Genomic DNA, 18270 nt, shown 5'->3' on the forward strand with positions numbered 1-18270 from the left:
TTTATTCCACTTGGGCATCTGTATTAGCTTTCTCATCTCTGGGATCAAATGCTCAACACTTACATCATAAAGGAGTTTATTTGATTCCCAGTTTCAGAGGATTTACTCCAGGGTCATCTGGCTTCAAAGCAGAATATCATGGTGGAAAAGCCTGGTGGAGCTAAGATGTTCAATCCACAGAGTTTGGGAAGCAGAGCGCAAGGTAAGAGTGGCCAAAGGGACACTCTCACTGACATGTCCCCAGTGTCACACCTCCAACTGGCACTCACCTTCTAACACTACATTCTGCTATGAAGGTCAGTGGATTAATGCTTGAGGAATACAGAAATCTTCAGTCACCATCCCCCATGCAGTCACCTCTCCAGGAGTCTTAAGCCTGCCAAATTGCCATGTAAACTGTACTATCAGCATCTGAGCCTGGAGGAAATACATCATGGAAATTATTTCCAAGAAAGGAAATTAAAATCTAGTTGACACACAAAGCAATTGTTGAATAGCATACTTCACTTTCATCATGTCTAAAGTAATAAGGGACAGTAACAATTTGCATGTCAGAAATTGACAAGATACCACCCATCATATACTCGAGTACAGAAGAATCAAAGTTTAATTTGAGAAGAGACTTTCTGGGACACTTTATTGAGAAGGGCCTTTCAGATAATTTATTCAGTGCTCTTCTTCACAATTCTGAGTTCTCTGAGTTCTCATGTGGCTGTAATGTCTAGCAGAAGATGCCCATAGAGGTGCCAAATCGACTATTAATTTGTGTTGAACCAGTGAAAGGTACAACCAAAGCAATACATTTCAGCTTTAAGGCATAAAATTTTCCTTTTTTACTTTTAAAACTAGATCTGAAGTTAGCAGGGTTACTCATTTGGCACATAAAATTGTCCAGGGAGAATTAGTAAAAGATTATTTTATTGTGATACAAAACACCATTTAAATCTTAAAAGAACTAAACCTCCTATTTTTCATACCGTAGTGTTTTCCAAGCTATTTTTTCTAAATTACCAGATTAATATTAATCATGCTTTCTCTTTTCCTTAACTACTATTACATGTTTATGATGCATGAGACACTTGATTAAATTTCAAGGAGTTATGATAATATACATAAGTATTCCTCTAAATGTAATTTACTTCTCTCCCAATAAAGGGCAGAATCCATGAAATAATTTTGTTCAGATCTCAAATTGACAAATTATCTACTGCTGTTATTAAACTGAGGATAAGTTGGATGTTTAACAAATAATAGATGAATAAAATGAATCTAAGAACCATTTGTAAGCAACACTAGGAAGCTTTTTATAAGACAAAACACTAGAACTTCATACTCTATATGAAAAAAATAGGCCCTAAAATCAAGAAAAGTAGCAGACTCTGGAAACAGCATATTTTTCTACTGTAATATGCTTCTTCAGCAATATATAAATTCCTCAATAAATCTGTCAGTAAATCTAACAATACCCAATCGAAACTCACCAAGTTGATTAATTCTACCATTATCAGATTTACATATAGGTAACATTAAATTAACATTTCTTGAGCATTTATTAGGTGCTGGGAGCCATATACTATGCAACTCATGTTTCATTCCTATAATTGTCACAATAACTTCATTCCCTACATACTATTATTATACCTATTTTACAGGTGAGGAAAGTGGCACAGGCAGGTACATGCCAAAACTCACACAACAAATAAATGGTGAGGCTGATACTAGATTCTAAGTAGTCTGCTTCCAAAGTTATTGGATAATGACTTACTAGGCTAAACCAGTATCTCTGATGTGATTACTAATATTTACACTAAAACAATATAGGCCCAAGAGACTGAAGAGTTACAAGCACTTAAAAGAAAGCTGAATAAATTGATGCATACAGAAATAATGTACATGGAAATGACTTTTTAAATACTATACTTTGGCTGTACCATCTTTATACAGATATGCTGTCCAAATTATTCTTTTAATTAAAGGTGACAGGAAGAACCTGGTGATAATTTGAATATAACAAGGAACTTGAAGAATGGATTAAATATGAGAACTTTGCAACTTTTCTTAAAGATGAGTAGCAAGTGCTATCATTCTTCCAACTATTTTGTTAATCATGTCAAACACTAGGTGCTCCATTCTTAGAGGTGTCACTGATTTCTTGTCAGTGCAGAGCTATAACAAATCTGGTCTCATTACATAAAAGAGAAAATAGCCAGACTAGAAATACAAGGAACACAGACATATCCACACATAATATAGTCATGCCTTTCATATATACGAGGGTGACAAAAATTTTACATGACATTCAGTTCACGCCATTTTATTAAGCACATGAAAGTGACACAAATTTTAGATTTTATGAAATAAAAACTTAAGATATTGCTTTAATGTCTAATGATCAAGTTTTTACTACAAATGCGCATACTGGTTATCAAAACAACAGCTTGCAACTGATGCCTAACTTAAACGGAGTTTTTAAAGAAAATGCTTAAGTTCTTTTATGTCAATCATTATCTACACTAGGTTTCAGGTTAAGTTTAGGTTTTCTAGTGAAATTTATATACAGTATGTTATAATACTGTAATATAATGTATGTAATATATATACAGTATGTTATCTTGCTAGATCAGGTACAAAGATTTCTAAACTACATAGAAGGAAAAGTACATTGTTTGTTTTGAAATTGGCGTTTAAAATCTTTTCATCCCGTTTGTGAACAGCCTTAATTAAGTGGTTTTGTGACCCTGCATTTGTTAAATATACATATTACAAAATAACAGCAGTGTACGTTATTAATATTTTCCACTTATTATGTATTTCAATAATATATACGATAATTTTTTCGGTCCCCACCACTTTTTTAAGGGCAAGAAACGAAAAGCTTGACTTGGCATTTTAAAACATTTCCTAGTACTTATGCACCGCTTGCTCAAAGCCGCGGCAGAGCAGGTTCTCAAAAGCACCTCCAGCCTGACTTTTCACAAAACTAGTAGGTAAACAATTCCGTTCCCATCGCCTGTACGCGTCTCTGTGCGCTGTCACATTATCCGTCCAGAACACAATACTGGAGGCTCTGCGAGGCGAGGGCCGCCTTCACTTCCCGGGTCCAGGCAGTGCCTGTCCGCGGTCCCCCTGGGGATACCCGGTGTCCTGGTGGGAAGGCCACGCCCGCGGGCAGGTTGCTTCCGGGCCTGGACGCCGCCTTGGCAAGCGCAGGCTGCTGGCACACACAGATTAGTGAGAAAAAAAGTCGCCACAGACTTAACCAGGCAAGGCTTTCAGAGGGAGGCCAGGCGGTGGGACGTTCCCGACCCCAGCACCCGTCTGATTTTTTCCAGGGTGCCCAAACCCGCATTTTCCGAGGCTTCCCGCCTGGCAGCGCCCACACGCGAAGCCAGGGAGGCGCGCGGTGCGCATCCAACCCGCCTGGAGCAACCTGTGAACGGCGCGGCGGACCGGGAGCCCGCTAGGGGACAGGCGGCACAACCTCCGGGAGCGGGGCACGAGCGGCGCGGGGGCGGGCTCACGTGCTCGAGGCCGCACGCGGGAGCGCTTCCGGCGCTGCAGCCACCGCGTGGTCCGAGGGCGCGTCCGCTCATCCCGCGTCCCAGCCCGAGCGCCCGGGGCCTGGCGCGCCCCAGCGCTGCGCGGGGAGGGGCGGGGCGCGGCCGGAGCGGGGGAGGGGAAGGGCCCGGCCGCCGGCGGGCGCTGTGGAGGAGCAAGCGCGGTGCGAGCCTGGCCCCCCACTGCGCGCCCGCCGGAGAGCCCGTCCGTCCGCTGCCTCCCGCCTAAGCCCGAGCCCCCGAGCCCGCGCGCACGCTCGTCCTCCGGTCCTGGATACGGTTACGCAGCGGGCAGAGGCACACACAGCCCAGCCGCGCGCCTCAGCCCGGAGCCGCGGTAAGCGCGGGGACCCCAGCGGGGCTTCGGTGACTGAGGAGAGGGGGCGCCCGGACGGCGGCGACCCCGGGGCAGGGGCGGGAGTTGGAGGTGGCCCGTGAGTCAAGAGTGGTCCTGGACGCGGGTGGTGCAATGGGGGTCTTCTCAGGCTCCGTCCCCACCCAGCCGGTCCCTCGGGCGTGTGAGCGCTGGCCGGGGAGATCGCGGCGCGGGCCGGCGGAGGACCTCGCGCTTGGCCCAGGAGGGATGCACAGGCGGAGCCTCGAGGCCCGAGCCGGCTGCCCCGCGGAGTCGGGTACCAGGAGGCGCTCGGGGACCTCTAGCACCTCGCGCTGCTGCGTCCTCCTCCTCAGAGCTGCGTTGGGGGCGGGGAGGCTCGGGCTGTGCAGCGCGCCCGCCCGGACCCTGTGCCCGCGAGACCCCTGCGAGGATTGCGGTGTCGCGGTCGCGCCGAGGGCGGAGCGGCGGGGCGCCCAGGCTTTGGGAGCGCGGCGCGCGCCGGCGAGCAGAGGACGCGGGCGGGACAAGGACGCGGCGCGGCGAGTCGGAGCGCGGCGCGCGGACCCGAGTGCGCGGCGTCGGGGTGTGAGAAGCAAGGCGCTAGTGCAGTGGCTGCGGCGCTTCGGGCGGAGGGCGTTTCAAAGTGGCTGCAGCGGGTCCCCCAATCTGTGAGTAAAAACTTTGGCTTTGTCGTGGCTGTGTAAAGTTGGGCGCATTGGGCAGCCCTTGCATGGTATCACCTCTGCCAGAGTCTGTGCCTCGGGTTCGCAGCAGCTTTAGTATCCTCAAGGCAGGAGGGGAAAACTTCAGGGAGAAGCTGGCACAATAGTTGCCCGGCGAAGGAATGTCACCAGGTATTGTGTGGAGAGTCACTTGTATTGTGAGCCAGTGGGAGCATTGGAGAGAAAGCCTTTTATTTCAGCAAAAGGTTTAGCTAAAACCCTGTGATCCTAACTATTTTTTGACTTTTAGACTGTCACTTTCTGACAAGGAGTTTTTCCAGATTAAGGACAAGAATGTGTGGAGCTTACCTGATGCCAATGTGCTTGTGTGGTTTGTTTTTTTTTTTTTTTTTTGCTTGCTAATTTTATCATGTTTAAAAAACAGAAACAAAACCTGTGCCCTCTGGGAATTGGCATGCCTCATCCCTCTATCATCCCCGCAGGGGAGAGGGGTACCAGTCATAGGAAGGATAGTGCTTTTTAATTCATAGTAATCAAAGTAATCATGCTTTGTCGTTAGAGATTTTTAAATTAATTGAAAAATCATGATCTTTAGTATATGGTAAGAGAAAGGTGAACTTTGTGTTAATTGAATTAAATGTGAGTTTGCAGACTTAATTTTCTCCTTGTAAAAACAGTCTCTTGGTAGTTTGACGTTTTAAGAGTGCTAGAGAGAAATGCTCTACTATTGTTTGATTTACCTGCCACCAAGGTTAGTTGACATCTACCGTTGTGTGTTCCAGTGCTACAGGAGTGTGTAAAAACAGCTGAACGCTAGCTCCTTGACATTTAATAAAAGAAAGTCTGAAAGTTCTTTTCAGAGTTTGGGCATAACTGAGCAGATTTTTTTTTTTTTTTTTTCTGGTAATACTTCCGTTAGAGGGACTGGACTATTTAGCTAAGTGGCACAAGGGCCTTGGTACCCGCCACCGCCCAATACTCGTGTTAGAGGATCTGAACTTTTCTCAGTCTAATGTTTTCAGAGCTTTATGCTTGTATTTATGTTTGGTGTGTTTGTTGGAATAAATTTACATAATGTGGCAAATATATTTATAACACTTATTTTTTGTAAAATTTATTGTGATAAAGAGCTGGATTGTTCACATTTCTCAATAATTTAGACTAAAGTAGATGAGGATATCCATGAAAAACCATTAGCTCAATTAAAATTTAAATATTGCTGAAAAACCCTTCTCTAATCCTCAAATTCCTTTTCAAAGTTACTTGTATTCTTGTTTGTCCAATGCTACCATTTTTGCTGCTGTTCTTCGCTGTTTAATTTGCACTAGGTTTTAGGGTGTAGCTCAGAATTGTTAAGGTACATCTGGGGTTTGAGAACCTTTGATTATGAATTAGCTGGGCTAATGCTTATTTACGTAAGCACATTTTCTAACTAGTTCATCACACATACTGTTAATTACTACTGACTTTTAGAAATTTAGCTGTTAATGTTACTAAATCTTAATCTGTGCTTGGAGGATATTCAGTATTTTATTTTTTATTATTCGGTTGTCTATGAGCACGGATTCATAAAGAATTGAATGGTGCTATTCGTTGAGGTGTATAGTACTGTTTTTGTTTATAGTAGATGGTCTCAGCCTGCTGCATTGAAATACTAGAATAGAGACAGAAGTACCATTCTTCTTTTTGTTTTTTGAGGGGGGAGGTTCTCTTTCTGTTATCAGCTATCACTTTCTTCTGCTGTCTGGCTGTGAGCTGGCCTTAATGCTATGTTATCTGTTGTGGGGTGTGTGTGTGTGTGTGTGTGTGTGTGTGTGTGTGTTTGTGTGTGTGTGTGTCCCAGTCTTCATGAACTGATGGGGGCTATTGCCCGAGTGTACATTATCCTGTGTACTGTGACAGATAACTTTCTGTCACATATTTTATTTCTGGGCTGGCTTGTGAGCTAAGTAGTTGAGGTTCACAGAAGGATGCCTTTTTTTCCTTTTTGAGTTTCACTAAGCAGCTCAGGCAGGCCTTGAATTCTCTTTGTAGCCCAGGCTGGCCTTGAACTTGCAGTGATCCTCTTGCCTCAGACTCCTAGTACCAGATACTGATGTGCACCACTCACACCTGACCCAGGGGGGTGACCTTTATCTATAAAGTCTTAAAGTATCTCTTATAGGAAATTTTGTGTATAAGAAAAATGTCTAAATTTTAGACAGTTAAATCTTTGCCTTTCTGAGAAATTGAGGCAACCCTTTTAAAAAAGTTTGCTTTTCTTACAGCAGCCTGGACTGTATTTAGGAACATGTGTATGTATACATAAACCTATATAGATATCAATATTTTGCATACCTTTTTCTGCCATTGAAACTCATTAACTATATATGTGTAGTGTTGTTAATAATTCCCTTCCTGGAAGCTAAGAAAAAGTGTAATTTGATAATTGTGCTGAACATCCTAGAGGCTAGGTCAAATATTTAAATATTATTTTACATAACTATCTGTGGAAGACCTAGATAATCAAATCAATTTGAATAAAATAGTTTAATTTAGTCTCGAAAACAGTGAGAATCTTATCTTAATCTGAAGCATTATGAACATTCTTTTCTCTAACAGGCATTTATGAAAAGCATACTGTGTACCAGGTTTTGTGCTCTGAGCACCCTGGAAGGTTAAGGTGTTGAGGGGGTCAAAATAGGGAACAAGGTCTTTTGAGTAGGTAGAGGTTAGTGCTGGAAGTTTTGTTGGACCTGGAGTACTCTCAGCAGGCATTTGGAAGTGGCCAGTTATTATGCTGGGGAGGAAAAGACTTAGAAACTGTAGAAGGTCGTTGTGAAGGATGAATCAGAACAGGCGAAGGAAAGATGATGGGCCGCAGTTTGTCATCCTAGGGCAAGTAGATCATTTTGTGGTTGTTTTAAATGAAGCCTTACTTTAATGAGAAGTCAGCTGCTACAGCAGTCTGTAAAGATGAATCTGAGGAATTGGAGACAGATAGGGCCATTTAGAAGGTACTGTAGTGACCATAGTAGAATGGAAAGATTTTGGTTGCAAACATGTCCAGATAAGCCAGGCTCAGGGCTGTGTGCCTGTAATCCAGCTACCCAGTTGGATAAGGCAGGAGGGTCTTAATTCAGAGACTGTTCTGGAAAATTAGCAAGACTTTGTCTCAAAAAAAGGGCTGAGGGTGTAGCTTGGTGGTCGAACATCCCCCGATTTGATCCCCAGTGTTGCATGGGAAATCCAGCTGGAGATACGTGCTCAGTGAATAGTTGCACAAAAGTTCTAAGCAGAGAGGTCGTAGGCTAGACAGATGGAGGTACAGATGGATGCTTGGGAAGACTACATTAGCAGTTTTCGGTGAATGGGTGATTGTAAAGAATGAAAAGTGATAGGTTTTCAGGGAAGGTACCAAGAATCAAGAGGGCAGTGTATACCTGGGAAGATCCTGAAATCTGAGAGTTGGATAAAGAAATAATGACAAAGAATGAGAAGGAATGGGCAGGAGAGGTGAAAGGGAGAATTAGTGGAGAAAGATGTTTGGTAATTAAAGGAGGAGAGAATTTTAAGAAATGACAGGTCAGATACTAAAAAGGAGGAATTACCCACAGACCTGTCTCTCTGTGACCTTGGGCTAGGATACAGTTCCTTCTCCTCTTCCTCAAAATGGGCATCAGAACAGACGCTTTCTAGGGCTACTGAGAGCACTGAAAGAGATTGTCAGATGCATTACCTGGAAGGTTCCTGTGCATATTGCAGACTGCTTTTACAGAGGGAGGTCTTGGATTTGTGGTTAAGAGGCCACTCGTGACTTTGCTTTCCAGAGTGCTAGTTGTCAGGACTCTGGGAGGGTGATTGAAAAGCCATTTTTACCATGAAAACTTGATCCTGTGTATAGCTTTGTGGATTAGAAGCCAGCAGATTAGCAGCGTTTGGACATTATGAAAGTAGCAGAGGAGGCAGCTGGTAGAGAGGGAAAAACCTCCAGAGCTTGGGACACACTGGGTGACCAGTCGGCTTCCTTCTTCAATCTGGCAACACGTACACTGTTTGTAAAAGAAAACTGAATAGTGGATATTTAAATGTCTGGTTTAAAGTATGCTTGGTATCCAGAGTGTACTCCAGGTCCTTGGCCTTATACAAGTATTGATTATTCATTTTAATAGAATCTGAAAAGAAACCCCAAAACATAAGGTGGATAATAACAAAACTTAACAAAATATTTAATGATTCAGAAGACATTTCTGTATCTTACAGGGTCTTACAGGTCAGCATTGTTTTACAGATTAACATGTAGTAGTGGAAGGACTAATTCATATAAGTTTGCTTAATTTCCTAAAAAAAGTTGAATCCACCGTGGTAATATTTAAATACACTTTTTATTTTAGGATTTTCTTTACTTGGATACAGTGATGCATTATATAATTATAAACATTTAAAACTAAAATTCTATCAAATATTTATATAAATATTTTACCTTGCAAGTAGTGGGCATTTGGAAAAAATATATACACGAACTGATTTTTGGTTAATGATTGAATGTAGTGCGTATTTTTTTCTAAATTGGTTTAAGGCATAATGGTAATTAATTGGTTATGTATAATGCTTATTCTTTTTAATTCAAATTAATGTATATATTTCAATACATTCTATTGTTATTCCTTGCTTATCATGTATTTATATAGCGCTTAGAGTATACATAGCTTTTGGGAGACTCAGTAAATATTTGTTGAGGAAATAGAATTCAGTGTTCTTTATTTTTGAGGTGAGATGCAGTCTGTTATGTAGGTAGGTTTCATGTTTGACTGTTTTTTACTTGCAGTCTCCAGCTAAACTTCATTCTGTATCAGCACCTCCCTGTGCTGGAGCTGTGTCTTAGTGGTTTTTGTCCACTGTGCTTAGTACCTCTGGATGGATGATGCTGTTGCCTGTAACTCATAGCGCTCTGTGCAGATGGCTTTCAGTTTATCATTTCTCCTTGTTTCCTGGTACCATTACACCAACTCAGTTTTCGCCTGCATCTTGTCGTGCTCAGGTCTCCATCACAGAGATAACAAATGCCAAGTTGCAGCTTGCTTAGCTGCTGTAAGGTCAGCTTTGAGAGTGGGTAGCCAGTACAGACATGGTACTTTCCAATTTATGAATGGCTGGGGACCCAGACCAGGGAATCCAGATCAGAGTGTTAATTCCTGTTCTCAGACTGGAGGTTTATCTAAGTTTTATACTATTTGGGATGGATGGAAAGAATTATAATAGGAACATTTTAGAAATAGTACGTGTTTTGCTTAGAGCCTTATGATACATATCTGAATTGATTTTGTTTTAATGGTATAGTCAGTTGTCATTGACTTGATATAGGTACTGCAAACAAATCTGCAAGTCTTTTAGTTCATTAAAAATTACACATTTATAACTGACTTACTAAATTTTTGCTTGATTTGGGAATAATTACATAATGACGTGCAAAATCATTTTCTGCTTTTTAATTGTTTTGAAGAAATTTAAATATTTTCAAGATACCAAGTTGTAATTATTAGTTATCATTAGCTACAAGTTGGTTTAATAAATAGTAACTATGAGCTAATTTTCCTCCAAGTGACATATTGTTTAAATAATATGTGCTCATATATTTACAAAGTAGAATCATGTGTAAAAACTGCTAAATTTATGGTAGTAAGATACTCTTGAAAAGTGCCATAAAAGTAAAGCATATTTATAGGATTTAAAATTTTGAAACACCTGAATAGGACAAGCACTTAACATTTTTAAATACAGGGTTTTGCAGATGTTTGTTATATTCATTACTATATTTTTCTCTGTGTTAGAAATATTCTCCAGTAAAAAAGGCAGGTATGATTTTAAAACGTACCATATTTTAAATACACATAAGAACTTTGCTATTTAGAGCAATATCAGAAGATCCTTTTATGGAAGGAATTCTATTTTGATTCATCTGTTTTGCAAATTCAGATTTTTACTGTTAAATACATACACACACAGTCAAAAAATAAAGTTGGGCATACCTCTAAGCACAGTTTGAAGATAGTGTCATGCACTAGAATTTTATGAACTTCTCTTAAAATCTCAATCTGATTCTACCTTATTCTCCTCATCATAGTCATAATCTGGAAGAGTAAGCATCAACAAGAAAGAATTTTTTTTTTTTAATTTTTTTTACTGGCGGCAACAGGAGTGCTTCTATGCTGTTTTCTCATAGCTTTGAGTGTGTCATGCCAGCTGGTGGATTTGCTGTACGAAGAAAGCCCTTGTGCTTTACATAGCTTTTGCATTTGCTCTGCTGTGCCCCTCGTCTGTTGTTCTCACTAAACCAAGGGAGAGCAGTTCGGAGGAAACTTGTCAAACAGGTTTGCCTATGGATTTAACAAGGGGAAAAAAGCAGTGAAAGTTAGGGATAAGGTCAAGGGTGAAAGTGTTTTAAGGAATATTAATGCTAATTACCAAGTCTGTTTTCTCCTGGTTTTGCAAATGTCTTGTAGATTCTTATGTCTGTATGGATTAACGGAGAACAAATGGGGGAGAGGGGGACTAAGAAGAGGAATAAGAATAAGATAGGATGGACAGACAAGAGAAGGGGGAAGCAGAGGGGAAGAAAAAACACTCTAGAAAAAAAAGACAGCATCAGCATTTCATTGCCCTAGCTGGGCTTTGTGTAAGTCGGGTATATCATACCAGGCAACTGTCCTGTTGATCTGGGGATGAGTAATTAAAACAAATCCCTGCATCTAAAATAAGGCCAGTATCCAGGTGGGGGCAAAGAATATTAGCAGTATAGGAGAGAAAATATAGTTAGTGTCTCTGACACTAACCTTATCTGAGACACACTCATTTTCCACTGAACAATATTGTTATATTTGTTCAGTACTTTCTGTAGTTTGTAAATCTGGCACATGCATTCTGTCATTTTATCCTTATTCTGCCCCTGAGCACTGTCTGATCTCTGCTGGTATTTTATGGAGTATGACTTGGGAGAACAGGGTCCTTTAAGTCACTTCCCCAGGTCCCCAGGACTATCTCTGAGGGGTTTAGTGTGGGACCTGCGGCTCACTCCTCTTGTTCAGAGGAGCATTCTTGAACTAGACCTTGACCCTTGTCTTTCTTAGACCCTCTCCTCTGATCTCTCCTCCCTATTTTCCTGCTGAGATAGCTGCCTGTCTCTGAACCATCTGTAATTGCTCTTCATCTGTTCTTTCAGTTATGCTTTTGCTTCCTTTATGTGCATTTGGACATATTTGGTCCACAAATCTGCAGCTTCTGTCTGTGCCATTACTGCTTCTGTGAGGTGATTCAAGCTCATGGAATGGATTTTTATTTATAAATAGGCACTCTGGAGTTGGCTGTAATTTCACACTTACTATCAAAAGCCCAGAGTCCACATTCATACCTTTCAAAGTTGCCCTCCTTTACATCAGTTTTCCAGCGATGGATTGGTGTTTTGTATTTACCCTCTCCTTTGTTCCTTGTATCTAGTCTGGCCTCTATTTCGGTCCCTTCTTTTTCATCAAGACCCCTCCGATAGCTATTCTTCCTTGATACCTTCCATTCATCGTGCTGTCTTTGTGCAGTTCCGTGTTACTTGACCTCTACTGCATTAATGCACCTGCTGGCCCCTCACCTCAGTCAGCTGTCCTTATTGCTGGCCCACTTGTCTTTTATCAACTACACGCCCTTTATTTTCACCATCTTTAGCCTGACCTTTAGAATTTTGTGTTGTCCATCTGCATTCTGATCTGGTCACCCCATTTATTTTCTACTCCCCTGTAGGCTGCCACAATCACTTGGGCATTTGCTTCAGGATATTCTCCTCCTTGAAATGTTCTCCCCCCCCCCCCCCCCCCGTACCTTCAGATTCTCATCTTTTGGCAGTCTTCTGTTGCTTTTCAATTTCACACTTACTTGAGTACTTTTGCATACATTGATGACAGTTTAGTGCTTATTTCTGTTCATATCCTCCCCCTAAACATAATGAGCTTATAGGAGGTGGAGGCTCCCTGTGTGTTTCCCATAAACCACCCTGGACAAACAGTACTTATTGGAGATAGGATACTCAAACATCAGAGAATGGAATTTTTTCCCTGTTGTTTTTCACATACACACACACACACACACACACACACACACAAACAGACACACAAAATCTTAACACAAACTCCTACACATTGTTCAAATTTAAAACACTCTACTCTTTTTTCTTTTAAATGAAATGTTCCCTGTGGAGCAACACACACGGTGCCCAGACTGCTGCTCCATGTAGTCACAGTGGAGAAGTCTGATCTGCCCAAGGGCTGTGGTGTGGCTTCATGGAACTCTATTACAAGATTAAAACTTGTAGTAGGATTTTCTTTTAAATTTACCTGGAACTTCTAGTAGATAACAATGTGCTCACAGCTGTTCTAGGTAAGGCTAATAAAAGAAAGCAGTAACAGCAGTGAAGTGTAGTTTGTATTTTGTATTCACATATTGGAGAGAAGAGTAGTTACACAGATGGGGAAGAGGACTTCAGAAGCATTCTTAACTTCCTCCCTCAACTTTTATACCAGTTTATTCAAAGCACCAGCCCAGGAACACGATTGCTTTTCTTTCTCCGTGATCAGTTCCTTCTTTGGTAATTGCCAAAATTCTTCTGGTTCAAAGTGCCTCCCTTTACATCTCTTTCTGTGCAGAGTAGTAAGAGGTGGAACAGGGAATAAAAACACATGTTCAGAAATATCCTACGGTGGGGGGGGGGTGGAAAGAACAGAAATGAATTAGGAAAACTATCAATGAGGAGTGGTGCTGGTTTGTGTTATTTGCCAATTTTAGATCATTCCTGAAAGCATCAAGAGGTGATTATGTTCAAGTTACGCTTTTTCTGAGCTTACGATTTGGCATGTATTTTTTCTTGCTTCGGATTTCTAAACTGTGCACGGTGCTCAGAATCCAGCTCCTCTGATTTCCTACACTCTTGCGTGCTTTCTCTCCTCTGTGACCGGGCTGCCTGTCCTGGAGATAAGTTTTGTGTGCTTCTGAGGAACTTCAAGTCTAGATCCTAGTGACTGACTTTGAGTGGGCATGGAGGCAGGGAGATGGACAGGAATTTAGAGAGGACAGGGTTCTGCCTTGCCCTCGGATCTGTATTTTTTTTTTTTTTTTTTAAGTATCATTCTGTATAGTAATTGTCTAACTCATTTCTGAGCCGTAACTGTTTTCTGCTTTTTACTATTTAAGCCAGTGAAAATATCTTAGCTTAAAAGTAATTGTACTCCTACCTCTGTTCTGCTATCCAGAGGAGATAGAAGGGCAAACAATTTGAACTAGATATGTTGATTTCCTGGAGATTAGTACAATGACTGACTGTAACATTTAAGAACTAATTCAGCCATTCATTCAACAAGCAGCCTATTATATGTGATAGAACTCTCTGTGGCTTAGAGCCACAATGCATGCAATTCTTTTAGAGTATAAATATTTAAGGGTTTTATAATACAAAGTTTAAAGAAGGTCATCACTAAGGCTTTTCCAAGACTGCTGCTTTGATTTATGTCCTCCAGAATATGAGGCAAAGTTGAACTATTTCCTGACACATGGCAGCGAGACCCTTTGAGAATCTTGTAGAGTCCAGGTGAGAGGTGCTGGGTGGAGACTCCAGAAACCTGAGTGCTAGTTTCTTCTCTGCCAGTGAGTAACTATGAACTGGTTATGTGATCCTAGGTAATCACTCCCTAGAGATTTGTCGCTTTCTCTTCACATAAGAGTACTTGGACTCAGTAATATTTAGATTGGAAAAGCTGAACATTTTTACTGGTAGTAATGGGGTGTTCAGGGGGAATTTCATCATGTTTTTCTGCAGAATCTACCAAAATGTTTTTTTTTTTTTTTTTTTTTTTCGGGGGTTTAATATCACTTTGCTGGTTTAGAATCAACGGTCTGTAACATGCTTCTCATGGTGATTGTACTGGCATTTTATATGACAATGGGAGGTTTGTTATTTGTGCACTGGTAAAGACTTTTAATGAATTGAATAGGGAAATACCTGGAATTTTTTAATTGTTAATATTTAACTAGACATTTTTGGCCCTAAAACATGTGTGTGACATTACATGGAAACTTATTATGTGACTTGGTAAAGTCAGTGTAGATCATGTTAAAAATTCATTCAGTGCTCCAGAAGAAAGGATATTCTTAGTAAGTTGATGAAACAGTCCCATCATTCATATATGTATATGTATATATGCATATAAATATATCATTGGTGAACATTGTACATTTCTGTGACTTTAAGAATTTCGTGTAATGATATATTAAATAGTAGCTAACTGCACCTGTGGAAAGGTTTCATTGGAGAACATGAAAATTTTATGTGAGTCCCTCCAAATTCACTGCTGTATCTCATTAATACCTCACTGAAAGAGTTGTAAAAAAGTTATAGCATAGCATTTTAAGACATGCAGCATCAGTTTTTTAAAGAAAGTATACACACCTGTGAGAATTGTCTTATTTTCAGTTTCTTGACTGCTGAAACTTTCTTCACTTGTTAAAAGATGAGATCAGATTGGAAACAAAGGATTTCCATGTTGTTTGCTGAATGCTGATCATGTGAGGCAGCCAGATGTTTGGAGATGGAGAGAGCTGGTACCATGATTGTCTTAGGGAACTGCAGAAAAAGAAACGCACACCTTATGCTGTATTTTAAAACTAGAAATGGGATAAAGACTTAAAGTGCTTTAAAGCACCATTTTCTTTATTAAAAGAAAAATTGCATTCTTTTAAATTGCAAGCTTTTATCCTCGTTAGTGATTCTCAGAACATGGTACTTGGTCCACAGCACCTACATCACTTGTTAGGAATTCAGATTCTCGGGCCCCTCCTGAATCTGCAGAATCAGCAGCTTAGGGTGCACCCATCTGTCTATGACTTAGCAAGCCCCCCACGTGCATTTGATGTGTATTACTTTTGAGACCCACTCATCTGTGATGCCAAGTATGCAGTCAGTTCATTTGCACACAGGAGGGATCATACTGAGGATGAGAGGAAATTTCTGCTTACACTTGAATGTACCTTTCTGGTTGACACTTTCCTAATAAGTTTTCTAACCTAAACTCAAAGTTTGTATTTTTACTTAATAATTACTTACTTAGGTGTTGCTATGGTTTAGATCTAAAAATGTCCCCCAAAGTTTCATGTATTTGGAGGGTGATTGGCTTAGAGGGGCCATGTACTCCAGTGGAGTCTTCCATAGCTATTTTTAGTGTTAGGAGATGGGACCTGGTTGGAGGTGGGTCACTGGAGCTGTGTTCTGGAAGGGTGTATTTGTGTCCCCAGCATCTCCCTTCTCTGTCTGGTTCCTGGCTGGCATGAGGTGAGGACCATTTTCTCCACCAGGCCCTTCTGCCAGGTTGTTTCTGCCTTAAGCAGACTATGGGCTGAAACTGTTGAGTCAAAATAAGCCACTCTTTTAAATTGTGGGTTTTTTGACCCAGCAATGGGAAAGTAAGACAGGCATTCTTAGTTCAAGAACAACTTGAATTTGTTGTTTTTGTGTATTTTGCCACATTATGGTCTGACCGTAGCTTAGTGGTCCTCAATTGTGTGATCACCTGAGGAGCATTAAAAAAAAAAAACAAAACCAAAAAAACCCCAAAAAACAAACTTTAAGACCTGGGCCTCATCTCCAGAGATTGTGGTGTGATTGAACTATATTGAGAGTGGCAGGTTTCAGGCATCTGTAGCTTTTAGAATCTCCTCAGGTGATGATAATGTGCAGCCAGCGTTAAACTGTAGCCATATGTTTAAAGGTCGGCTCACCTACTATGTATCAATCCATTAAAATTTATATATTAGGGCTATTAAGTCTTTTCATTATTTTATGCAAATTGCCCTTTGTATATGTAAGATTAAAGAATAATTTTTGTGTTCCAAAAGGTTTTTGGTATTGTTGATTCTCTGTGTTTGTGATCGTGTTTTATGACTCTTCTACCTTTGGCTTTACTAAATCCTGTCTGTTTAGAGGACTTTCACTCCATATAGTAGCAACATCCCATGTCACCAGAGAGCTTATTTCAGAAATAATTTAGGGTCTCCACTCCAGATCTACTAAGCCTCAATTTATATTTTAACAGTGTGCCTATAAAATTAGTGTTCATATTAAAGACTGTATCATAAAAAGTATAAAACCAAGATGATTTCATTTCTCTTTCTTTTTTTCCTTTGTACCCCATTAATTTGTGACTACCATCATATTGATCTCATGAAACATTTTTGTTTTGCCATACATCCTAGGGATTGAGCTCAGAGCTGTATCTCCAGTCTATTCTAGAAATTTTGTCTTATCAGATGGGCCAGGCTGGGTTCAAGTATTCGATCCTCCTGCCTCAGCTACCTGAGTCTGTGATATTACAGGTTGTGCCATTTGTGCCATCACACCTGGCTTAAACCAATTCTTAAACCTAGTTATAAGTGTTTTAGATTTTCAAGACTATAGATTTTGATAGCCTCACTTGGCAGGTGAAGAAATTTAGGCCCAAAGAAACGATGACTTGAGATAAATTAGAAAGGATATTGATTATGGGATCTGTAGCTGAATGCTACTTTCGTTTTTATTTTTTCTTTCAGGATAGGTCACGTGAAATGCCATATTTTCATAATTTAAACTACTTGAAATGTGAACTAGCTGAAAAGACAGTTCTTAGGTTACCAATTTGACACATCCAACACCCCCAAATTTAAATATTCATTGACAGTTATTTTAATTATGCATTTAAATTAACCTTGATAATAGTAGTTTACTAACAGACTAACAGTTCACACTGGTTTATAAAATACTAAATCTTTATTCCTGTGCCATTGAGAGACTATAGGTATTTTGTAATAGGAAATATTAAAATTGTGTTTGAGTATTGCTTAATGATCACTTCTGTTTTCCTTGGTATTCAGGGCTGTACGTTATGCTTTTCTGAATCTCCAGAACTGTTGTGCTTTAACTCAGATCTTGATAGTTTAGAGCCACATCTCCCTCATTGTATGTCTCTTATTGTACTTGTGTGTTACGTACTAGGCAAATCACACAGAAATCTCCAGCTTTTTAAAAATGCAGGTTGGGTTTCTCCTAAACAACAGCTAATCTACTGAGATCTTGGGATCTGCATTTTTAGAAAGCACGGTAAGTCTTCTGGACCCTAAAATTTGAGGGTCTCTTCAGTAGGTGATTAAATTTGTGTGTTAAGTAATCACCTTCACTAAGCATTAACTGGCCACATGGTGCTGAATGCAGCATCTCTTGATGGCAATATTATTCTCGTTTCCTTTCTTGTGCAGTCTTAATCTTGCCTTCCCACCTGATGATGTGAAGAAACTCCCCAGGTGACAGGAGCCAGCTCCCACTGATAAGGAACAGGTTTGAGTTTCCCATTACAGCTCTACCACCTGTACCTTAGATGGCAGAAAGGAGATAAGTACAGGCACTGTAATTGTAGAGAAAGTGGTAAGAGGCTAGCCGTAGGTACTACCAAGTCAGCAGGAACAGCAGCATCCTTTATAACCTCTTCTTCAAGAGTAAGGTTTGGAAGCCCCTTGGCATTGATCAAGCTCCCATGTTCAGAAGAGTATGTTTTGAATGGTTCACGGATGGTCTGTTTCCTTCAGTATTTTTGTTGTGTAAAGAAATGTCTTCCCTTGTTCCAATGGAGTGATTTATATTAACATACTTTTCCAT

At 40.6% G+C, this 18270-nt stretch overlaps 1 protein-coding gene across 2 annotated transcripts in view; it reads left to right on the forward strand.

The window, feature by feature from the left end:
- Positions 1-3662: 3662 nt before the first annotated feature.
- Positions 3663-18270, forward strand: part of Ugt8 (UDP glycosyltransferase 8) — a 73698-nt gene continuing 59090 nt past the window's right edge. Inside the window, exon 1 of one of the 2 annotated variants that reach the window (XM_063260703.1) lies at positions 3663-3894. The gene's annotated coding sequence lies outside the window, so the exon portion shown is untranslated. Of the gene's footprint in view, positions 3895-4420; positions 4563-18270 lie in introns of those variants that run through there. The other variant, XM_003468063.5, reaches the window with a different exon arrangement.

The sequence above is a fragment of the Cavia porcellus genome, unplaced genomic scaffold (assembly GCF_034190915.1).
Source record: "Cavia porcellus strain 051 isolate PalLab524CR breed Dunkin Hartley unplaced genomic scaffold, mCavPor4.1 scaffold_14, whole genome shotgun sequence".
NCBI lineage: Eukaryota > Metazoa > Chordata > Mammalia > Rodentia > Caviidae > Cavia > Cavia porcellus.